Source organism: Bubalus kerabau, chromosome 7 (assembly GCF_029407905.1).
Source record: "Bubalus kerabau isolate K-KA32 ecotype Philippines breed swamp buffalo chromosome 7, PCC_UOA_SB_1v2, whole genome shotgun sequence".
In the NCBI taxonomy this organism is placed as follows: Eukaryota; Metazoa; Chordata; class Mammalia; order Artiodactyla; family Bovidae; genus Bubalus; species Bubalus kerabau.
Genome location: NC_073630.1, coordinates 73,348,539 through 73,371,783, shown reverse-complemented (window position 1 = coordinate 73,371,783; position 23,245 = coordinate 73,348,539). Strand labels below are relative to the sequence as shown.

Here is a 23,245-nt window from a genome sequence, read left to right as displayed (position 1 = left end):
CTATGACCCATGGTATGCATTTGTATGTATGTAAGCATTGTCAGTCTCTTTGATTAGTGGGGAGCAGTCTCTGCCATATGAATCAGGCACATGTTTCCAGTACTAGCACCGAAGGCATGGGGTTCACACCACTGATTCAATTCCATTCCAGAACTCTCCAGTCTACATAGATGTGGACTTCCCACCCCACTGTCTGCTCAGGGTACCAACAACATTTCTAGGGTGAAAGCTACTATTTGGACAATCATTGCTCCATCTTCTACACCAAGTCCCAGTCTGGGCTCTGCCTCCTTTATTTCCTTAAGACCAGGTACCAAGCATTTACTATGAATCAAGTACTTAGCTAGGTTGGGACACAGAGATTTAAAACCTTGTTCTCTACCCTCAGGGAACTCTCCGTCCACCGTGAGAAACAGACAAGAGTCAGTTACAATTCCATGTGGCAAAGTGCAATGTGAGCTGTCTGAACAGCCAGCCACAGGAAGACGTAGGTGTCCCCAGACAGGGAAGGCAGAGAGGGGATACCCAAGGGGAACCCTGAATGGGGGATTAACAAGGTGGGACAGGCAGGAAGGAAGACACAGGGAGAGTTGTGTGGAGGCCAGAGGTGAGGGGAGAGCTGGAAAGGCAGATGCAGACTGGTGGAGGTGGGCACACACTCCAGGTTAATATGCCTGGATTTTAGACTTTAGGACAAGAGGCTCTGAAGCCCAGCGTTCTGGGTTCAAATCCTGGCTCTGCCACTTACTAGCTGTCTGATCTTAAGCAAGTGACTGCCCTGTGCCTCAGTTTCCTTGACTGTAAAACCAGAGATTATAGTCATGCTTATCTCATGGAATTGATATAATGATTAGTTATTTTATATAGTGCACAGGAAAAAACTTAGCATATAAACAGCAAGTAATAAATATTAGGTGTTATTATCATTTCCCAATAGATGGCTCAAAAGAGATTGTGGTAGTTTAATCGCTCAGTCGTGTCTGACTCTTGCAACCCCTGTGGACTGTAGCCCACCAGGCTCATCTGCCCATGGGATTTCCCAGGCAGGAATACTGGAGTCGGTTGCCATTTCCTTCTTCAGGGGATCTTCCCGACCCAGGAATTGAACCTGGGTCTCCTGCATTGCAGGCAGATTCTTTACTGACTGAGCTACGAGAGATTGGCAAAGCCAAGACAGCAAACATATCATTAGTTAAAAGAAAGAGGAGTTTTTAAAAATAAATACTGGCATTTCAAAAGAAACTCTATGCTGCTATTTTGGAAAAATCAGGACTTTGTTGTCTTTCTTGAAGCACATTTTATGATTTACTGTTGCTTTTCCTTTGCCATACTTGGAGGGATGGGAGACCACCATAATCTTTCCATTGTTGCAACCGCTAAAGGTCCCAGAGAGGTGTTACAGAAAGACACACTGTGGAGACCTCCTCTCTCGTATTTCATTTAATATGTAGCATTCTCAAGGTTCATTCAGGTTGTGGTAGGTGTCAGAATTTCCTTCCTTTTTAAGTCTGAGTAGTATTCCATTATATGTTTATACCCTATTTTATTTATTCATCAATCTGTTCACGGGTATTTGAGCTTCTTTCATCCCATGGCTATTGTGAATAATGCTTCTATAAACATGGTGTACAAATATCTGTTTGGTTTCCTGTTTTCAGTTATTTTGGACATATACTCAGAAACAGAATTGCTGGTTCAGATTGTAATTCTATTTATAAGTCTTTGAGGAGTCACCACACCAATTCCCCATTTTCCTTAAGTGTTCTTGCTCATTCCTGGAAGTGGGGTTGTCGGCAAGCTGGTTCCTTCGAGGGGGTGAGGGTGGGAGTTGATAAGTGGATTGAGCTGCAGGGTTGGCTTAGGTGGTCTGCCTAACACCTTGGTGGTGCTGTGTGCAAAGATCATGTGTAGTACCCTGCTTTTGCTCCTGGCACTTCAAAAGTGGAAATTAGGTTTTAGCCTTTTTATTTTTTTTAATTTTTATTTTATATTGGAATACAGTTGATTTGCAGTGTAATGTTAGTTTTAAGTGTACAGCAAAGTGACTTAGTTACATATATACTTTTATCTATTCTTTTTCAGGTTCTTTTCCCATATAGATTATTACAGAGTATTGAGTAGAGTTCCTTTTGTTATAGAGTAAGTCCTTGTTGGTTATTTCTTTTATATATAGTAGTATGTATATATTAATCCCTACTTCCTAATGTATCCCTCCCATCCCAAACTTTCCTCTTTGGTAACCATAGGTTTGTTTTCTAAGCCTGAATCTGTTTCTCTTCTGTATTATGTTCATTTCTATCATTTTCTTAGATTCCATATGTAAGTGATATCATATATGTCTTTCTCTGTCTGACTTCACTTAATACAACAATCTCTAGATCCATCCATGTTGCTGCAAATGGCATTATTTCATTCTTTTTTATGGCTGAGTAATATTCCATTGTATATATGTACCACATCTTCATTATCCATTCATCTACCATGGACATTTAGGTTGCTTCCATGTCTTGGCTTTTGTGAATAGTGCTACAGTGAACATTGGGGTATCTTTTTGAATTATGATTTTCTCCTGATATATGATCAGAAGTAGGATTGCTGGATCATATGGTGGCTCTATTTTTAGTTTTTTAAAGGAAACTTCATACCGTTCTCCATAATTTTACCAACTTACATTCCCATCAACAGTGTACAAGGGTTCCCTTTTCTCCACATCCTCTCCAGCATTTATTGTTTGTAGACTTTTTGATTATAGCCATTCTGACCAGTGTAAGGTGACACCTCATTGTAGTTTTGATTGCATTTCTCTAATAATTAACAATGCTGAGAATATTTTCATGTACTTTCTGAGGTTTTGGCCTTTTTATACCTATTGTTCATAATTTGCCCCAACTGTGCATGCACACAATTACTTTTAGTCCCTTAATAGTTTCTTTGTGCTCTGTTGCTCGAGGAGACATTTGTCCAGTTGCAAGCACTCCAGTAGAGGGTCCCAGGTCCTATCCTGTCTCAGCTATAGCTTGAAAATATGAGGTAGAACAATGGTCACATGCTAACATGGCCCATTTCTGGCCAGCAGAGTGCTTTTTAATTTTTTATACTTGCCACCAATATCTAAAAATCAAGAGATTTTATATAAAAATCCAAATTCCAAACTGTTAAAATGTAGTAAAAACCTAGCCACCCTGGTCCCAGAGTCATTAATTCACTCAACAGATGTGATTGGGTGACAGTTCAGAGCCAGGCATTGCTATAGGTTCTGGGGATATAGCAGAGGTGAGAGACAGTAAACAGATAAATAAGATAATTTCAGAAAATGATGAATAAGCAGGGTTAGGGGCTAGGGACTGACAGTGGCGGGAGGTGATGCTATTAGAGTAGAATGGCCAGGAAAGACCTCTCACCATTTGCCACAGTCTACACCATGCTCTATTACCCCCACTTACTTCAGTCATTTGCTGCTACTTGCCTGGCAATTAAAGGCATCTGAGATTATGAACTCTGCAATAACAATGATTGGAAATACAATCAAGAATTTAAACTGGAAACAAGGAAAATAAAAATAAGATTAGGATGACAAGACCAGAGGAATAAGAATCAAGTATGAATGCCAAAAGAGCCTTCATCATTGATACAGCTGGGCATCAGATTGAACCCTAAGCTTCCAGACAATAGAGCAAAAGAGAGATATGTCCAATGACATCATCCTCATTTTCAGAAAGGGAGAAAGAGAGCCATTCCTTTATAGGTACAAAGCTTTCCTCACTTAAACTTGGAGTAGAAATTGACCATATCAGGCTTTTTATAAAGGGAACTGTGAGTGATATAGTGATCAGTATCCTCATGAACACATGCACAGAAGTATGATACATTCCACTGATCGGTCATTCATTCAAAACCCCTTTGTTGAGACACTAACATAAGCGCTATGGATGCAAAAATGCCTGTTGTTTTCTATTCCCTTAGTGTCCGTAGATAAGAGATGAGGGTATCTCTTTTGAGAATGCTGTTGTGTGAAAGGTCAAGATAATGCCATGCAGACCTCTTCTCCTGCTGATTTCAATTCACGGAGTATCAGAAGACTGCACAGAATGCCTGTCACTCAAACTCTCATCCTTCCATTAAACAACCTTCTCTCAGCTGGTTAGACAGAGGGGGATTAAGAGTAGAATTAGCAGTTCTACATGACTTTCCTCAGTGACAGCCACTCCTACTGCTAAAACACAATTTTTGCGGCCCTTGAAACTTCTGATTTAAGTAGATAAACCTCTTTCTTTCTCTGGACTAGCCCAGTGAGGGAAACGCCTATGGATACACATTCTGACTGCTTAATACTGAGAATAACCCTCATGAGGGAAGGAAATTCCTACATCTATTTATTCACCCCCTGCATGAGAAGTCTCTGCCACACTCCTGGGCTGGTGACCTAATACTGGGAAATCTAGTCTGTCTTCTAGAATGCTCCTGGGAGCTCTTTCATGGCTTCAGTGTCCAAAGCTTCTTAAGGGCTCCCTTGCTAACAGAGCCCAAAGGATTCTTACATTGTATATCCCCCAAGTACAGTGCATACCCATGTTTTCAAATATATCTCCTGCCCCACAAGAAAACACACCAGCAGAAATAGAGTTAAGCAAATTTTCTACCCTTAATTTTTCGCCTGGGGGTTGCCTAGCTGAGTCCTTATCACCAGGATTGTCTCTTGGCTCACTGGCAATTTTGCGGACTCACTCTCCTACGCTTGGCAAGAACGAGGTATTGTCTGAGGTCCAGGGCCAAGCTTTACTTCTCCCTCACTCTTCTGAAAGCTGAGAAGAGCCTTTGGACTGTGCTGGTTGTAATCCCTACCCAGACTTCCTCCACTCCATTACCATACCTCTCTGTTACTCTGACTAAATGTCCCCTTTGAGCCAACCTCACAGAACTGGTTCTCTGGGTTTGCAACAATGACCTTCCAGAAACACCCTGAGCTCAGTCTGGCTCGAGCCTCATAGTCTCTGCTTGGCCACCTGGCAAAGAGGCCCTGCTGGTGCCAAAGTAACTGACCCCACCTGAGATCTGATCCAAGTCACCTGACATGGAATCCTGCCTCATCCTGCAATGGGACAGCCCAAGAGTTCCCAAGGATTTGCTACAAGAGTCCAGGCTAGTGCTGTGTTTCTGACAAACTTCATTGTGTAAATTTCTTTCCATGGACATTGAAAAAATATATAGGCTTAAATCTATATACATGCATAAATACCTCAATACAGACTACATTGTTTCAATTTAAATAATTTTTCATTCATTTCTTTTTATCACTAAAGTCAATTTCTAAACAGTACATCCAATGTACCCACTGAGCTTTGTTTCTAAACAGAGAGGATTAATATTATTAAGACTTTTTAGAGTAAATGCTTTGAAGACTAATAAAAAATTGTCACCAGCTGGCACTGGGGGACTAGGAAACACCTAGAAAAGGTGCTTTAAGTTCAGCAGGTGCTTAATTCACAAAATAATGATAGTCACTTCTGAGTTCTTTTCACGTGTCAGATCCTGTCCGACTCTTCACGTGGCTTGGCTTATCTGGTTTAATTCTCATGATTCTGAAATGTACTAAGGTAATTTCCATGTTTCAGATGGAAAACTGAGGCTTAAAAAGGTTACATCACTTTCCCAAAGTCACTGAGCAGCAGGACTGGGTTTGAAGCCAAGTCTGTTACACGGCAGTTCTTAACAGGAGGGAGAAGGCAAGGCAGGGGAAGGTGGTGAGAGGGTCAGAGGTTTTGGGCAGCTCACTGCTCACGACCCTTCAAGCTCTGTGATCAACTCTCCATGTCTGTACTGTGGAGCTCGTCTGCTTAATGGACACAGAACCAGTTTTTCAGAATCTGCAGTCATATTCTCTGTCCATTCTTGTTGACAGTTGATTGAGTCATACAAATAACAATTTCCCAACCTCACCAACACTGGCATTTAGGGCTGGATAATTCTTGGATGTGGGGCGCTGTCTTGTAGAATATTTTGCAGCATCCTGGTTTCTGCTCACTAGATGTCAGTAACATCTCCCAAGTTCTGACAATCAACAACGTTTCCAGACTTTGCCAAATGTGGCCTCATGGAGAACCCTGCACTGGATACTATGAGAAGTGAGAGGAATTGAAAGTTTCTCAGAGATGATGGCAAAATTCCCCAGAGCACAGGCGCTTCTGTGGGTGTTGCTGGGAGGCCTCTGGGATTTCTTCACACAAAGCTGCCCCTCTCCTAGTCACCCCGCAATCCTGACCTCAAGCTAAGTGGAAAAGGTCACGACTCCAATCACCCAAAGGACTTCCCTGTAGCTCAAACAGTAAAGAATCTGCCTGTAATGCATGAGACCAGGGTTTGATCCTTGAGTCGGGAAGATCCTCTGGAGAAGGGAATGGCAATCCACTCCAGTATTCTTGCCTGGAGAATTCCATGGACAGAGAAGCCTCGTGGGTTACAGTTCATGGGTTGCAAAGAGTTGGACATGACTGAGCGACTAACACACACGCCAATCACCCAAAGGAAGGCCAAACCTCAGGCTCCATAGTCTTGCAGGTGAGTAGAGCACAGAGTCCCTCCAAAAGGCCCTGATGGCCATGATTGACCTTTCCAGTGTCACCATTCTGGTAGGAAATTTGCATTGATCTGGGAAATGGTCCTTTCTTCCATAGCCATCTCTGTAGCATTCATTTGACCCCAAGTATAAATGGCTATAGAATGACCATGCCAGATGTGACTTTAGGGTACACCAGGTATGTGAGAAGTATCCAAGCTGGCACTGGTGTCTCATGGCCCATCACAAGGTAGCCAATGGGACACCAGAGTCCTTTGTCTCAGGCCCCACATTGGACCTCAAATTTAAAATGTTGACATCCTCTCCAATGTTACATACATGCTGAATTTTTGCATGGGTCAAAAGCACTCATTTGTTCAACATATACATTTAAAATGCATCACCCTTTTCATATGTCTATTTTGGAATTTCTTTTATTTTAAATATCTTAAGATCCTCAAAAAGTGGGCATGACCCAGGCCTGTCAGGCATAGCCTGCTTGCATCATGATAAGACTGAGCCAGGCACATAGCGAGAGTGATCTCCAGGGGCTTGAAGGCCCTAGGCCCTCAAATCATTCCCCACATGCTCTGGTTTGTTGCTGTTGTGTATTTGCTAAGTCATGTCCAACTCTTTGCAACCCCATGGACTATAGCACGCCAGGCCCCTCTGTCCATCACTATCTCCAGGTTTGCTGAAATCTCGTGTCCATTGAGTCAGTGATGATATCTAATTATCTCATTCTCTGCTGTTCCCGTCTCCTTTTGCCTTCAATCTCACCCAGTATCAGGATTTTTTCCAATGAGAGCTCTGATTAGTTCTATCAAAATCGTCTATGCAGTGTCTTACATTCCATGATAACTCTTTAAATAAAAATATCTCTGGGAGAACGTATAATGACCTCTCAAAACTCAATCATGAGAAAATAGACAAGCCAATTTAAGAAATGGTTAAAAGATTTACACAGTCATTTTGCCAAAAGATGATTTACAGATAATAAGTAAACACATGGAAAAGATGCACAACATGATTAGTCATTAGGGAGAAGCAAATTAAAACCAGACTGAGACACCATTACATCCATATTAGAATAGCTAAATCTAAAAGAGAATGACCACACCAAACGCTGGAAAGTACAGGACCAAATACAGGAACAGCGCCTACTAGTGGGGGAAAAATGGTACAATTACTTTGGACAACAGTTTGGCAGTTTCTTAAAAAGTTGCACATATACCTGCCGTACGATCCAGCTATTGCACTGCTCAGAATTTACCAAGAAATGAAGGCTTATATCCACACAAAGACTTGCATACATATATTCACAGCAGCTTTATTCGTAATCACTTCAAACTAGGAAGAACCCAAATGCCCATCAACAGTGAATGAATGGACAGACTACGATACATCCATACAATGGAATACTACTCAACAGTAAAAAGAAACAAACCATTAATACATACAATATGAATGAATCTCAAAAAGTATTATGCTGAGTAGAAAAAGTCAGACAAAAAAGATCATACTGATTCCATTTATGTGGAGCTCTAGAAAATGCAAATAATCCATAGTTATAGAAAGCAGATTGATGGTTGGGGATGCAGAGTGGAGGAAAGAGTGAGAGGAGGGATTATAAAGGGGCATAAGGGAACTTTAGGGGGTGATGGACAGGTTCATAATCTGGATTGTGGTGTGGATGAAGAGAGTCACCTGTTGTATCAATAAACAAAGGATGTTGCAACCATCAGGGACGCAGCCACTGCAGCAACCCCCACCCCCACCCCAGGATTCAGGATGGAGGAAATCAGCATCCTGGCCCTAGATATTACTAGTTAAGATGCATATCAAAGGAATGATTTTAGTGAGCCCAGACTCTTGCATCTTCCCATACATAAAAAGGCACTAAATTCATTAACTTGAGATGTCAAGTTTTCTTTAATAGTAATCTTTTGATGTTCTGATTACCTGGTTTTTGTTGCAGAACTTCTGAACATCCTGACTCCTCCCTTACCTTTGTGGAGCAGTCCCTCAGAGCTATCTGAGAGGCTGTCTTCCATGCTTATATCTTCAGTTTTATCCACCGAATAAAACATAACCCTTAACTTTTAGGTTATGCGTTGTTTTCAGTCCACACTGGTGATTTCATGACTTATCTGGATGCCAAAATTGATCATACTGTACACATTCAGTATGTGCATCAGGATGGAGATCAGGCACTAGCATGTTGTGAGGGGAACAGAGGCACAGACATTAATTAAATCCACCTGGGCAGTTTCTCCATCTCCCTCTCCCTGGGCTAAGCACAGAGCTGTAGCCATCACTCTTGAATGCTGCCTGGATTATGTCACTAGTCAAGTGTGAGAAACCCATAAAAAATGCAGCAGCTTCTGGGTAGGTGAAAGCCAGGCTGTGACATCCTCTCATACTACCTGAAGGGCGCCTCTTATCTGGGTAAGTTCTCTTGGGGCCAGAAGAGATTAGATCAAAATATACTAGATTTATTAATACTTGCAGGGCTAAAAATCCCTCCTTCTTAGACAGGCGAGAAAAGAGGGTCCCTCTCCACTAGAGCAGAGAAAGTGGCTGAGCAGCTTGGATCCCCTCCAGATGATTCAGGCCAAAAGAACCGTGCAGTGTCCCAGTGTTCATTGAGGAAATCAAATGCACACACACACACACACACACACACAGACACACACACACACAGAGCGGCACCAGAGCCCAGCCGCCTTCAAGGCTGGGGTCTGCAGGTGCAAACTCCAATTAGAGCAGCCGGCCTTCCAATACCTTTTCATCCCAAACAAGGACTGGGTCTCAGCCCCCGCCAGGGATTGAAGAAGGGCCCGGAAGGACTGCCGACCAGACTGGAGAAAACAAAGACTGTCCAAATAAAAGCAGTTCATGTGAGTCGAACCTGAAACCCTCCCTTCATTTTTAATACTCTTGGGAGAATTAACCAATGCGCACTTAGTGGAAAATCAGTCACTGGCCACAAGGAAACAAACCGCCTTCCAAGGCGCTCCACTTCCTCCCCCAGGTTGGGGAGATTTCTTTTGCAAACCAGCGAGGCGTAGTATTTCTATAACGGCACAGTCTCCTTGGTTGTTTCCACTGGCAACAACGGTTCACCCTAAGCTGATGTTTCTTTCAGGATTACGGATGCAGTGTGGTCCCTTTGTAACTGGTGGCTCTTTATCATCAATTTCCCATCAAGGGTTTAAGAGAAATAAGCCTTCCTTATGGTTAGCAAATAAGTGTGTGCTTGATATGCTTGCCAACCCCCTATCCTCAGCAGAAAAATATTAAGACCACAGACTCATTTTCTCCACTCCTCCTCTTCTTCCTCCCTATTTTCTTTTATTGACTTTTAAAGAGAAGGCTAGAAAGGTCAAGAAACTTAAATGGAGCTCGGTGCTTCCTCTATAGTCAAGCCAGCTTGTACCACAGCTAAGGAAGCACTCCAGAGGTGGGAAGACATCTCTGCAGGGGAGTCACTTCCTTCTGAGCTCTTTGGGTGCTTAGCCACCAAGGCCACCACCCCCTTTCAGCGAGTGCTTCCTCCCCTTCCTGACAATCTTGCTTGTTTTCTACTATCTAAATCTCTGAAGGAGTATCAGCAATTAGAAATATAAACAAAAGAATGTTTAAACCATTCTCGACCTTTTTAGTCTTCTCTTTAAAACTTTAAACATTTGTTTGAGGTCAGAGGTCTGCCTTTGAGTGGTGCTTCAGTCTCCGTTGGCAGCCTGACCTTGAGCAAGCCGTACATTTCCTGCTCTGTAAAAGCGGAAGTCCAGAGTTCATCAATTCAAAGACACTCACCCACTCCAGTGTTCTTGCCTGGAGAATCCCAGGGACGGGGGAGCCTGGTGGGCTGCCATCTATGGGGTCGCATGGAGTCGGACACAACTGAAGCGACTTAGCAGCAGCAGCAGCAGCAGCATTCTTTCACATCTTAACATATCTGAAACTACATGGTCTTTTTGTTTTGTTTTACAACTGATGGTATGTCATGGTTTAACTGGCAGCATTCTGTTTTCTTTTTGGGTGGTACATAAAATAAAGGTGAATAGTCCACCCTTTGGCCTCTTAGAAGCAATGAAATATAAGAATAATGATACCCACCTCATGATATGTTGAGGACTGGGAGATGCTGCAGCTTTACAGGGTTGGTGTGAAAAAGTAAACAGAGTGTGAAAGGATATGATCAGTGCAGAGCACTTGCAAAGCAGGGCATTGTTATCATGACTGGGGGTATTTTCTTGCTCCTGGAATAGATGAATCTTTTTTACTTTTGAAGTTACTCAGGAAATTTCATAAAAGCTGCACCGGTGATCCCCTATGACTATATTTTTCATGCAATGGTTGTTACAAACAAATTAGTTTAGTGGATCATGATATGTTTTTGTCATTGGAAATAGATTCCAAAAAGCATGTGAGAACTACTGCTTTGGGAAAAGCAAAACACAAGTTTCTGGGGGCCAGAGCAGTCCTTCCTCCATGTCTCTGATGTTGCCACTGTGGGGTTGTATGGGACCTGATTATTGGGATTCTATTATTTGCATTGTGAGATTCATTGCCAGTAGAAATTGGATTTCCTCTCATAAAACTGCTTTTGCATATGTTCTGTCGTTTCAGTGGAAAAAGGGATGTGAAACAATTGAGGTAATAATTCAGTCCTAAATTATTAATATACCCCAAGATTCTTTCACGTAGTTCATCCAGATTATCACCTCAGTTGCCCTTTTTTGCAGGGGTTGGGGGAGATGGGATGGGGAGGGGGAGGAAGGAAGGTTACCTGGATCCTGTGTACAAGAGAAAGCTTGTAACACCTTCACTCCAAACAGATGTCTTAAACTACAGATCTTGGCCATGTTTCCTTATACATGTTTGTTTCTTCCTTGATGTAAAGGAACACTATAGATCCAAGACATTTCTCTTGGGTCTAAATACAAATTAAGGGTGGGATCTGTTGATTGCATGTGTAGGACTGAATGTCTGCTGAGGGTTTGCTCCCTGAGAGCAAAATACAGTGGTCTGCGGTCCTACTGCTGACTTCCTATCCAAGTAAGTAAATAAATGGGAGGGCTAGAAAACCAGGATTCATTGGGCTCCTTCTGAGTGCCATTTTGTTAGGTGCTTGTGCTGTTTCAACACACTTAAACATGAGTGTTACTGTTTCCACGTCTCTATGATCAAAACCTGGCACTTGAAGGTAAGATGATTTGTATTAAGGTCACAAGAGTTTCAGAGCAGAATCACCCTAACATCCAAGTCCTGTCTCAGAGCCCAGCTCTTCTATTCTAAGGGGCAAGAAGGGCCAACCAGTGTCCCAAAGATGTGACAATGGCCCTGCCATCTGCTTGTCCTACCACCTTCTCTAAAGGGAATTGCAAACCTGACCACTTTATTCACATGGTTATTTTCACAGTGATATGCAGAAGCAGGTGCTTGCTACTTTTTTTGAGACCACAAAGTTTCATTTTTCTCTAAGACTGAAAGGATACATCCCTTTTATCCCACCACTTTTCCTCCCCTAAAAAAAAAATAAGAAAAGTTAATAGAAGAGCAGTCTCAATGAAAGTCCCCTTCGGTTTCCATTCTGAAAAGCAGATATTGTCCTCAGAGGTTATTACTTTCGGAGAGCTGGCCAATAGAGATTAGTATCTCCTTTGTTTAAATGCAGTACGAGAACACAGATTTTAATTGACCTGCTCAAGGTCACACAGGAATTAGCAGTCGAGCCAGAAGTGGGGCCCAGTGCTCGAATTTCCCTTCTCTGGCCGTATCAGCCCACACTGCTGTTTTATGTACACTCAGTAAATATTTACAGCCTTCAATATCTTCCCCACTGCAGTTAGGACAAGAAGTACTTTCATATACGTGCATGTGCATGCAAAACAGATGTGAAAAATGTAAACTTGAATTATATGGACACAACGCCGCTGATAGTTAAGTACAGAGTAAAACCCAGAAAACCTAAGATTCAAGACTACAGTTTTGTCCTTTCCCACCCCTTGGTGGTTCTTCAAAGTTCTGAGCAGAGAATACACCTTTGACTAAGAGACCTAAAATCTGTGCCCACCTAGAAGAGCACTGATGAGAAAGGATGAGGAAAGCCTTCTCTGTGTTGCAACCTTGCCAAGTTCATGATGCCCTAAAACAGCCCATTATAAGATGGCTGAGTTTTGTGTTGAAAAGAATATTGATCAAATCATGCCCCATTTCCTGAGACATTTGTTATGTTAAATCACATATAACTCACACCAAGATAGTGATTCTACTTCTCTTTATATGTGTGTTAGTTGCTCAGTCATGTCCGACTCTTTGCAACCCCATGGACTGTAGCCCACCAGGATCTTCTGTCCATGCAATTCTCCAGGTAAGAATACTGAAATGCGTAGCCATTTCCTTCTCCAGGGGGTTTTCCTGACCTGGGATCAAACCCTCTTCTTCAGGTACATTCTTCTCCAGGTGGATTCTTTACTCTCTGAGCCTTGAAATACAATTGACCTGTGAATAATGTGGGGATTAGGGCACCAACGGTAACCAAAGTTGAAAATCTGCCTATCACTGATAGTCAGCCCTTAGCATTCATGTTTCCTCTGTATACACAATTCACATCCACAGATTCAATCAATGTTCAATTGGGTAGCACTGTATTTACTATTGAAAAAAATTGCATATTAGTGGACTTGCGCTGTTCAAACCCATATTATTCAAGAGTCAACTGTAACTGATGGATGTGAGTTTGAGTGAACTCTGGGAGTTGGTGATGGACAGGGAGGCCTGGCCTGCTGCAATTCATGGGGTCCCAAAGAGTTGGACATGACTGAGCAACTGAACTGAACTGAACTGAACACTAAATGGACTCATTCTAATCTAATTACATATATTCTTTAATATAAGATACTTGAAGGATCTGAATGGAAGATTATATTTTTAAAATTAGATTTTTAAATCATTGTAGTAAGTTATGTCCGAGAAGGCAATGGCACCCCACTCCAGTACTCTTGCCTGGAAAATCCCATGGACGAAGGAGCCTGGTGCTCTGCAGTCCATGGGGTCGCTAGGAGTCAGACACGACTGAGCGACTTCACTTTCACTTTTCACTTTCATGCATTGAAGAAGGAAATGGCAACCCACTCCAGTGTTCTTGCCTGGAGAATCCCAGGGACGGGGGAGCCTGGTGGGCTGCCGTCTATGGGGTCGCACAGAGTGGGACACGACTGAAGTGACTTAGCAGCAGTAGTAATAGTAGGAAGTTATGTGCTGCTGCTAAGTCGCTTCAGTCGTGTCCGACTCTGTGCGACCCCATAGACGGCAGCCCACCAGGCTCCCCCGTCCCTGGGATTCTCCAGGCAAGAACACTGGAGTGGGTTGCCATTTCCTTCTCCAATGCATGAAAGTGAAAAGTGAAAGTGAAGTCGCTCAGTTGTGTCCAACTCTTCGCGACCCCATGGACTACAGCCTACCTATAACCTCAATTCTGACTAAAGAAGAAGAGAGATTTCATTAGCTCACGTAACCAGGCAGTCCAGAGAGGAGTTCTGGCTCAAGCAGTGTCAGCATTTTCTTCTCTCTCCACATCTGGCCTCTGTATTTGTAACACTTTGGTTTCTGAGTGTATTGGTAGCATTCTCTCCACCCCCACCCCCTGTGACAGGAAAAATGGATGGTGGGCTTCATCCTAACAGCTTGTGTTCAAAAAGGTGGGGGATACTACCCTTCTAACTCTTATTCCAAGATACTGGAGAAGGATTCTGATTCACTTGATGAGCCGGCCACCCCTTGGACCAATGCCTGTGACCAGGGAGAAGAGGACTGTTGTCAATGGAGGCTGGGTCGCATGCCCATCCTTCCTGTAGGGGATGGGGTGAGTCAGCCGGGCAACAAGCCACCACGATCACAGCCCCACTAGGACTGGGGATTGGAGACAGAGCTCTCCAGAGGAAAAGGAATGCCACTGCCAGAAGGAGGAGAAAAAAAGGAGCTGGGCAGATACAAAATATTAATTAGCTCCAGCTGTTCCATTAAACTTATGGTAATAATTATTATAAAAATCCACTTGAGCAGCTGGTATTGGGTTAATACCAATTGAACCAAAGCTAATGTGTGACTTGCAGATTTCCCTCCCTCTTCAGTGGAGCATGTGATCGTGACAAACATGATATACTTCATGTCCCACAGAGTTGAATTGCAATGGTTTCATAGCATTATTAACAAGAATATTTGTAACAATATACATTGTTCTCAGTTGGTTTCTGCACAGGGTTCCAGTGTTTCCCTCCCAAAACATTTTATGAATTCTAGGAGGTCCCTAGTGAAGTAGCTGGCACATATTCTGCTATAGAGCCTTCCTGGTGATGGAGAAACTAGACTCCAAGGAGGTTATGTAATCTCCCCAGTCCCACAGCTAGTTTGTGGCTGAGCCAGTAAACTCTTGTCTCAGGTCCTGACTGTGGTGATCAGCTCCCTTCTGCTCCACTGTTTGGCCCAGAAGTTGAAGTCTGATGTTGATGAGGGTTCTTTATGTCCAGTGCTAGAGTAATTGGTTTTTAATGGCCTTATTTTCATCTCACAAGGAAAATAACATATCCTTTCCTGGCTAAACACTATCTCAGAAAGAGCCACAAATCAACCCCCTGAGTCTTGTTTACAGAACTGAACTGAACCTAATTCTGCTGAACTGGCAAAAACTGATCACTTCACTGCTGCTTCCCTGGCCATGGCCCACAGAACAAGGATCTGTGTTTCTGGATATTACTGTATATCTTTGTTAGTCTGTCATGGCTGGAAGAAGTGAAAAGCACTATAAAAAAGTGAGGTGAGGAACCCTGGGGAAAGGAGATAGTAAAAGGATAATATAGAAGAGAAGAAAGAGAATGGAGGGACTAAGAAAATCATAGCGCAGGGGCACCAAAGACATCAGTGGAGAACCAAGTTTGGAGGGAGGTGGCAGGAAGGTTCTAGGAGGCAAGGGAAATTAACATTACTGGATCCCTACTATGTGCCATGGAATTTCACGTCCATCCTCTTGCTGCCTTTAATATCATCACAACATCCTGGCAAGGGATGCGTGGCCATCCCACATTTTATTGATAAGGAAAAAGAGTATCATAGCTTCTAGGTAATTTGATGGATTCGTGCAACTAAGAAGTGCTGACATTGGGGGTGAATCCAGACATATCTGACTCTGAAGTTCATATTCTTTCTGCCCCACCCTCCCCATCACCCACATAACTATCTAATCATTACTTGTCCTACAAATTATCTACAGAAGTGGAGCCTGAGTCAAGGATTTTTATACAAAGAATGTCTTGAGGAAGGGCTCTCAGGAGAAGGGGAATGAGGGAAGCAGGATGGGGCAGGGAACCTGTAAGCAAGGATAGAGCCACAGTGAGTCTAGCTTTAGCCTGATCAGACAGAGCACATGGATCACCCTTCAGAATTCATCCCACCTTGAGGCAAGAGGCACCCCAGCTACTCAGTCATTGTCTGTGGACCGTCCCACCTGGCCTGAGTGGGGAACACTGGGGGGGGGGGTAACATCTCAGGGGAGCATCTATTTAGGAGAAGCCCTGAAAAGAAGAAACCACCACGCTAGTGGTCACTAAAGACCCGTGCAAAGTGTTGATGTCAGTTCCAAAGGCCTGACCACTGAACAGCCAAACTGTGGGTAACAAGATTTACACTGGGGTAGTTCCTGTGATCGGAGAAGGCAATGGCACCCCACTCCAGTACTCTTGCCTGGAAAACCCCATGGACAGAGGAGCCTGGTAGGCTGCAGTCCATGGGGTCGCTAAGTCAGACACGACTGAGTGACTTCACTTTCACTTTTCACTTTCATGTATTGGGGAAGGAAATGGCAACCCACTCCAGTGTTCTTGCCTGGAGAATCCCAGGGATGGGGGAGCCTGGTGGGCTGCAGTCCATGGAATTGCACAGAGTCGGACACGACTGAAGCAACTTAGCAGCAGCAGCAGTTCCTGTGATAATGCAGCCCTAGGTCTGTCCCCCCCTCAAATCCCCTGCTCCCCTCAATGACCCACCTGCCTCCCCTCCCAGGTGACAGTTCAATGGATTAGAAGAATCAGAGGACCAGGCTCTTTGAAGGTAACCAATGGCTGGTCTCACTTTCACTACATTCATATGTGTATTACTTTCAAATATTTTACCACATTCATATTTATTACCAACTCTTTCTCCACTCTCTATCTTGCTTTTCTCTAGCAGATTTTATTTCAAACATATGATTACTATGGCATCTCACTAAACCAAGGATTCTCAAGGACTTTAAAAAATATACACCAAATGCCCAGGCTTTCTCTACCTTCAAGGGGGTTTTGAATTGATTCACTTGAGATTTAAGTACCAGAGTGATTCTAATGCAGCCAAGATTGAGAATCACTATATCAGACATACTTCAGTCACCTGGGGCCAAATTAGAATCACCAGGGCATTGAAAAAATTACCCATGCTTAGGTCCCATCCCCCAGAAATTCTGATTTGATTGATCTTAAGTGGGGGTCTGACATCAGGGTTTTTGAAAGCTCCCCAGATGCTTCAAATGTGCAGCCAAGGTGGAAAGTTGGGGGATTTTTGAATTGTGCCACAGAGAAGCATGTCAGGATAGGAGGTTTGGAACTGTGTTGGGATCAGAGTGCTAATGAAAAGAGGACTCTGAGGACAATTGCAACAGAGGTGAAAGGAGAGACGCTTAATTCAACAGCCAATAGCCCGTTTGATTACATTTCCTATCAAATGCAAAGTAAAACCTGGAGAAGGAAATGGCAAATACCCACTCCAGTATTCTTGCCTGGAAAATTCCATGGACAGAGGAGTCTGGCAGGCTCCAGTCCATGGGGTCACAAAGAGTCAGACACAACTGAGCCACAAATGCGTGCGCACATGCGTGCACACACACACACGCACACACACACACACAGTAAAACCAGATTTTTCAGGAATCTTTATGTGTCTTCAGGTCTTGCTGGAGAGCTTTCTGGTAGTAGTTTTCTACCAGAAGTCCACAGGAGGATCCCCCCAAGTGATGGATCTTTGTGCCTGAGATCAGGCCCAGAATCAATTTACCTGATCAAGACGGCTCAGGCTCCTGTATTATCCACCAAACTCTCGATCCTTCACCCATGAAAACCAGCCACTGGATACTGAAATTCTTTCCAAGGGTCTCCCTCCCTCACACAGCCCTCGGCCCTCCTTCCCCACCCATCTCTCTTTCTCTCCCCGTCTCTTTAACACACACACACACACACACACACACACACACACACACACTTCTCCATATTGACCCGATCCATAAGATTATATACTTCTATCCAGTGGAGACTTATTGCAAAGTTCTCACCTAATTCCCCTCATTGCCTTTCCTGGAATGGCTTTGCATGAATTGGCAAAAATGCACAAAACTGCACAGAAATGTAAAAAACAAAAAAAATGTAGCATTAAACAGATCATGAAAAAAACATGTTTATACTATGAAAGCTGGTAAAAGAAGGCAACTGTGTCTGAGTGCTTCCATGGATGACTGTGAAAGTATCACAGGCATTGAATCTGGGATTACAAATACATTTTAGTAACTAGGAGAATCCACAAGTATGGAACCTACAAATAATAACGATTGGTTGTGTAAGCATCCTGTTCTGAGTGACAAGATGTTTTAATGACTTGCGTCGCTATTAATTTAAAAGCCTCTGTTCTAAGCAAGAATTCCTGAAATACTACATAGCTCAGGTCAAGAGAAAACTCACACAGTAATATTACATTTCTTTATTTTTTTTTTAACCAAGAAATAATTTTTGTGGAAAAATGCTCATACTTCCAAAGATGATTGAAGGTACCCGCCCCCTGCCACCAACCAATGAAACATAATAGAAAAAATCAGAATCAGTACATTGTGTAGATTTTGGCTTTTCTCTAGGATAATGTTTTGTCCTAAGGAGAAAAACAGTTATTTATGCTCTATTGTGGATACATGGAGAGGTTCTTGTTTTTCCCCCCTTTGTGCAACATTGTATCATTCATTTTAAAAAAATCAGACCATAGTGTCTGTGTCATGTAAAACAAAAGGATCCCCCCAAGCCAGGGGTGTTGGTCTCAATATTGCCCCACTGAGGTCTGCTGGAAAGAGGCACAAACTTACCACCACCACCCTGATCACCCTCAAAGACTGAGCAGATTTCAGGAGTGGGTGTCTTTTTTCCACCTCCCAGGTCTGAGCCTGTCCCTGACCTCTGGTTCAGTTCTATTACAAATGGCTTTGCCTTTGGTTCAGAGCACCCTTGAACTGGGCTGCAGCCTGTGTACAGATGGGCCATTTGGAAGGCACACTCCTTTCCAGGTCCAAGAGTGAAGCCACACTTTGGCACTGCCTTGAAAAAAATTGTTAGTCGCTCGGTCACGTCCAACCCTTTGTGATCCCCATGGACTGTAGTCCGCCAGGCTCCTCTGTCCATGGGATTTTCCAGGCAAGAATACTGGAATAGGTAGCCATTACCTTCTCCAGGGGATCTTCCTGACCCAGGGATCGAACCCGACTCTTTTGCATTGCTGGCAGATTCTTTACCACCTGAGCCACCAGACATTGCCTTGGCCACATTTGAAAGGATGGGTCAACACAGGTCAGAAAGAGCTAGAGAGAGTTCTTAGCGCTGAAACCCTGCCCCTTTGCTGGATGGTGTGATACTGGTCTGTTTCTTGGTGGCAAGAACTTTGTGGCCATCATTCTGCCCCCACCCCCCATCGAGGGGCAGCTTCCAGTCTTGTGTTTGTGGATGCACTGAGGAATGGCTGGAGACACGGGGGGTAGGGGCTTCCCTGCCCTGCCCATCTCAAGTAGCCCCTCATCAGCCCACAAGCATTCAAAACCTGTGCACTTGTCACATGCACTCAGCTTCAAGAAGTCTTTACTTGCCCCCTCCTCACAACCAAATGGCTGCCTCCACACTTTCCCTAATGAAAATCCTGGAGATGATTCTGTTCCCAGTGAATTTAATTTTCACTCCCACTTGAAAATGAGAAAAGGCGTTAAAGAAAAATGCCTTCAGGTTGGAGTGCTGTGAACAGCACCCACGTCTTCTCTTTTAGTTGCTTCCTAAATGCAGTTTCCCTCAGAGACTTGTGAAGTTGGAATTAGGTAAATCCCAGGTCCACTTGATCCAGAGCTGAACACTCCCATTGGGCCCCCACCTGGAATCCTCCCATAAGAAGTACAAAGAAGGACTGGCTAATAAGGAAGGTGCTGCTAAGTTGCTTCAATCGTGTCCGACTCTGTGCGACCCCATAGACGGCAGCCCACCAGGCTCCCCCGTCCCTAGGATTCTCCAGGCAAGAACACTGGAGTGGGTTGCCATTTCCTTCTCCAATGCATGAAAGTGAAAAGTGAAAGTGAAGTCACTCAGTCGTGTCCAACTCTTTGCGACCCCATGGACTGCAGCCCACCAGGCTCCTCCATCCATGGGATTTTCCAGGCAAGAGTACTGGAGTGGGGTGCCATTGCCTTCTCCAAAGGAAGGTGCAGGCTCCTTAAAAACCATGTCTGGATACTTCAGAGGGCCAGCAATGGCAGTGGAGGCTTTAACAGGCTCTAGGTCGGCTCAGAGTATTACATTTTTTAAAAAATAAATTTTAATTTAAAAGTTTTTTAAATTTCTTAAATTAAAAAAAATTATACAATTTGAAAGGTTACTTTCCATTTGTAAATTGTAAGATATTGGCTATATTCCCTGTGTTATACAATATATCCTTGAGCCTATTAGACATGCAGTAGTTGTATCTCCAACTACTCTACCCCTCTACTGCCCTCCCCAGTCCCATTGGCAACCACTAGTTTGTTCTCTGTATCTGCGAGTCTGCTTCTTTTTTGTCATAGTCACTTGTTTTGGTTGTAGTTTTGAGATTCCACAAATAAGTGATATCATATGGTATTTGTGTTTCTCTGACTTATTTCACTTAGCCTAATGCCCTCCAAGTCCATCCATGTTGCTCAGAGCAGCATCCATGTTACATCTGAGCAGATTATGGTATCTGTCTTCCAGAGGTGTGCTAACTCAAGCCTGCTTGACCCTTTACCACATTTAAAAAAGAGCCACCAATTACTTTGCTTCCATACACTCAACAATTATTTGATTTCTTTAATATTTAAATCTTCTTTAGGTTGAGAGAATCTAGTCTGGGATTATTTCATTTTATTGGAGTCAGTGAAGTGAAAGTGAAGTTGCTCAGTTGTGTCCAACCCTTTGCAACCCTATGGACTGCAGCCTGCCAGGCTCCTTTGTCCATGGGATTTTCCAGGCAACAATACTGGAGTGGGCTGCCATTTCCTTCTCCAGGGGATCTTCCCAACCCAGGGATCAAACCCAGGTCTCCTGCATTGTAGGCAGATGCTTTTACCATCTGAGCCACCAGGGAAATCCCTATTGGAGTCAAAGGAACATCAATTCCAAGTTAAAAAAAAAAAAAAATCGCATTTTTTGGAATGAGTTGTTTGCAAGTGAATTCCTTTCAACATAAAAACTTGCCATCGGTAGGAATTCTCATGGAAGAGATGTGTGTCAACCCAAGTTATTTGGCAGCAAATTAAGCTTTCAACAAGATTGCTCAACTCTGTTAGAATCAGTTTAACACACCTTGATTCAGCTTTCCTTGTAAATGTTAATGAGAACTGAGAAGGGTGATGAATACATTCTGAGGACCACATTGTACCTTCAAGGACTGTGATTAAGAGTTGAGAGGATGGGGCAGCCCATAGGTAATCCGTAACTCTAAACCAAGTCTCTTCACGCCATCTAGGAGAGTCTCATTACACTAGCTAAGTTTTCCTTCTCCCTGAAGACATAACTGGCCCAGGAGACAGAGGCTGGGCAACAGCTTGAACTGTCCTGTGATGCAGCCCCATTAAGGCCCTGGGGACACATGAGGTCGAGGGGACAAGAGGGAGACATGTTGGAGCAGTTGGCGCCCCGCGTGCTGCTCCTGTGCAAGCTGGCCTGGGGTCCTTGGCACTCATTCCATGTTGTGGTTTGTCCGTAATGTGTGAGGAATGAAGGCCCAGTCCTCCAGATCTCTTGCCATATTCCCATCTCCACTTCCATTTCAGAATCTTGGCAAAGGTGGGCCTATGTCATGCTTTTTATTAGGTTTCAAAGGTAAAATTAATACTCTTTCAGTTTTATGATTATAAAGCTCTTTTCTGAAGCCCCTGAGAAACCCTGGAGCTTTTTTTTTTTTTTGGATCACAAAAAGGCTAGAGAAGAGCTTATTTCCCTTCCTTGCTGTGTCTATTTATGGTGAAAAGAGTGTAAAGAAATGCTTTTTGACTAGCATCAACACTATCAAATTTCAGAACATCTTCATCACCCCAAAATGCAATCTAGACCCAGTCACAGAGCCTCTCCATTCCCTGCTCTGCTCAGTCCCTAAAAACTTCTGATCTATTTTCTATCTCTATGGACTTGCTTATTCTGGACGTTTCTTTTAAGTGAATCATATGATATCTGTCCTTTTGAGTCAAGCTTCTGTCACTTAGTGTAATGTTTTCAAGATTCATCTGTGTTGTAGCATGTATCAGCACTTCATTCCTTTTTATTAGTGAATAATATTCTATTATATGCATAGCAGGGCTTCTCAGGTGGTGCTGGTGGTAAAGAACCCACCTGCCAATGCAGGAGACAGAAGAGATGCAGGTTTGATCCCTGGGTCAGGAAGATACCCTGAAGGCAGCCCATGCCAGTATTCCTGCCAGAAGAATCCCACAGACAGAGAAGCTTGGCGGGCTATGGTCCATGGGGTGGCAAAGAGTCGAGCACGACTGAGTATCTGAGTGCACATATGGATATATCCTATTTTCTGTACCCATTCATCAGTTCATGGAAGTTTGAGCGGTTTCCATTTTATGGCTATTATGAAGAACACTGCTATGAACATTTGTGTACATATTTTATATGGATATATATTTTAAATGTTCTTAGGGATATATATTATATAGGAGTGGAATTGCTGGATAATATGTTATCTCTGTTTAACATTTTGAGGAACTACAGAACTCAAAAGTGGCTGTACTATTTTACTATCTCAGCAGTGTATGAGGCTTCCAATTTCTCTATATCCTTATCAATGGTTTTTTTTTAATTTGCTTGATTGGTTTTGCTTTGTTTTTGCCAAGTTTAAGGTGTACTGTGGCATTAAATACATTCACTTCTTGTATAACAATCACCACCATCCATCTCCAGAACTTTCTCATCTACTCAACCTGAAAATCTGTACCCATTAAACTATAACTTTCCATTCCCCTCTCCTTAAGCCCCTTGCAAACTACCACTTTACATTCTGTGTCTATGAATGTGACTACTCTGGGTGCCTTATATGAGTAAAATCATACAGTATTTGGCCTTTGTGACTGGCCTGTTCCATGTAGCAGTATGTTTTCAAGATTTATCTATGTCATAGCATGAGTCAGAATTTCTTTCCTTTTTAAGGTTGATTAATATTTCTTTGTATGTACATACCACATTTTCTTTATCCATTCATCCATTGATGGAACTTGAATTGCTTCCACTCTTTTGCTATTCTGAATAATGCTTCTCTAAACATGGGTGTAGAAATATCTGTTTGAGTCCCTGATTTAAATTCTTTTGGATATGTATCCAAAAGTGGAATTTCTGAATCATGTGGTAG

General features: G+C 43.1%; 1 protein-coding gene across 6 annotated transcripts in view; it reads left to right on the top strand.

Moving 5' to 3' along the window:
- LNX1 (ligand of numb-protein X 1) overlaps nucleotides 1–23,245 on the top strand; it is a 188,131-nt gene that overhangs the window by 4,698 nt on the left and 160,188 nt on the right. The window contains exon 2 of one of the 6 annotated variants that reach the window (XM_055588566.1): nucleotides 389–487. The exons of the other annotated variants lie outside the window; for them this stretch is intronic. The gene's annotated coding sequence lies outside the window, so the exon portion shown is untranslated. The remainder of the gene's footprint in view (nucleotides 1–388; nucleotides 488–23,245) is intronic. 6 annotated transcript variants of the gene reach the window in all.